This window comes from Pygocentrus nattereri, chromosome 12, assembly GCF_015220715.1.
Source record: "Pygocentrus nattereri isolate fPygNat1 chromosome 12, fPygNat1.pri, whole genome shotgun sequence".
NCBI classification, from domain to species: Eukaryota; Metazoa; Chordata; class Actinopteri; order Characiformes; family Serrasalmidae; genus Pygocentrus; species Pygocentrus nattereri.
The window spans coordinates 27,058,992-27,061,059 of record NC_051222.1 but is presented as its reverse complement, the minus strand read 5'-3'; positions in this window follow the sequence as shown (position 1 = coordinate 27,061,059).

Here is a 2,068-nt window from a genome sequence, read left to right as displayed (position 1 = left end):
GGATGGCAAATAAAATGCATATACAACACTCCTTAACGCTGGTAAATTCACTGTAACGCTCAACGTCTCATGACTTATTGCTTCAATTAACAGCAGGCCACAGACAAAAGTATTTCTGCAAATAAACTGTCACAGCATGTTATTTGTGCAATATACATTATTGAATACTCGAGTCTGTTGGACTGTAATAAACTTAGAGCAATGCATAACCTACATTTGAAACCTTCGCTTAGCTGTGAAGCCCACAACACTAAACACTGAAAATTATGCCATTCTGTTAGCGCTCAGATGAAAGTCACAGCATTTGCTCTGCAGCTATACAGCAGACAGCTCTCTATAATCCAAGGGATTTAACACACTGCCATTGAAACACTGAAACACCCTTCAATTCTTTTCATTCTCACTGTTTCTCGTCCTCCCACACACACACTGTCAGGCTTTCACTCAGCGTGTATTAAACAGAGAGGAAGTAGGAGAGGAAAGCATGTTAACGCTTCTCTGCTGGCTCGAGAACAGTTCTAGTCAAGTGGAGGATAAAAATAACACTCCAGTGCTTTGTTTATGCAGCCCGGAGATCAGTTGTGTAGTACAGTGGGTGGTAAAAGAAACCCAGTGTGACTGTGAACCTTCTGCCAATTAAATAGCCTTGCCGGCGCCACCATTAGGGACGTTATTAGTCTGTGGTCAGATACGGCCGGCTTCCGCTGATCTGAGACCTGTGTCAAAACCAGAATACTGACTTTTAAGAGGCGGTTTGGCAGAAATCAAACATTGTTATTATGATTAGCCATAATTAGGTGTTTTTTTTTTTAATATAACTTTTGTTCATGTTAGTAAGTCAAACCATGTCAGAAACCACATAAGCAAATTTGAGGTTACATCGGAAATGCTGCAGTTTTTATTGATGTTTAGCTAATTTGCTATATAATAACAGAAGAACGTAGCTACTGCTTGAGCTTCGTAATAGTGATCAATTGTGGTTTGAAGCTTTCCGAGTCAGAATTGTTCAGCGGTGATAGGAATCAGATGTATGAAGAGTTTATTGCCTCTAAAAGCTACATCACAGAAAGTTCCATCCATCCATCCATTTTCTAAGCCGCTTCTCCGTCAGGGTCGCGGGGGGGTGCTATGTTTTCCTGACACACTTTGGGCCCATTAACCAATCAGTCATTGCTTGAATGGCACAGCCTATTTGAGTATTGCTTCTCACCATGTGTGTCCGCTCAGAGCCACAATTTACCCACCTTTTAATGGCTACTCCTAGCATGATAATGCAGCATTTCACAGGCCAAAACTCATCTCAAACTCATTTCTTGAACATGACAATGAGTTCAGTGTTCTTCTGTGGCCTTTCCTGCCACCGGATCTGAATCCAAAAGACCGTTTTTGGGATGTTATGTTGTATAACAGGAGATTCACAGCATGAAAGTACACCTGAAAAATCAGCAGGAATTGCATGATGCAACCCTGTCAACACTCAAAGGAATGTTTCCATCTTGTGGAATCTATGCCACTAAGAACTGAGACAGTTTTGAGAACAAAGGGAGGCCCTACCCAGATTTAGTACAGTGTTCCTAACAAAGTGCTAGGTGAGGAAGTGTCAGCACTTATTAATGTACATGTGCTCCCTCAGAACTGAGTGAAGTGTTAGCAGGGCAGGCCAAAAAGCAAGATCAGATATTACCACAAATACAGAGACACAGCTGTACAGGCAGTGCTGAAGGCTCTTTGTTGACTCTGAAACGAGTCTTTGAGGGCAGAACAATCCTCGATCTGAGCCAGGGGGCGGGAGTGGGGGATGACCGAGAACCGCACAGCCTGATGTTTCATGACACACACACATCCCAGCTGTCTACTGTTTCTGTCCGTATCAGTCCTGAATTTACAACATTATACCAGCCAGAGACTCACACACCACTTGTGTACAGCACTCTATTGTACAAGCATCACCAGACACCTGCAACAGCTCCACTAGCTAAAAACTCTATTAGCCTACAGCACCATAATGATTCATCCAAATTAGCATGCATCTGGCATCAATGACATCAATGGTGGTACATGTATCTTT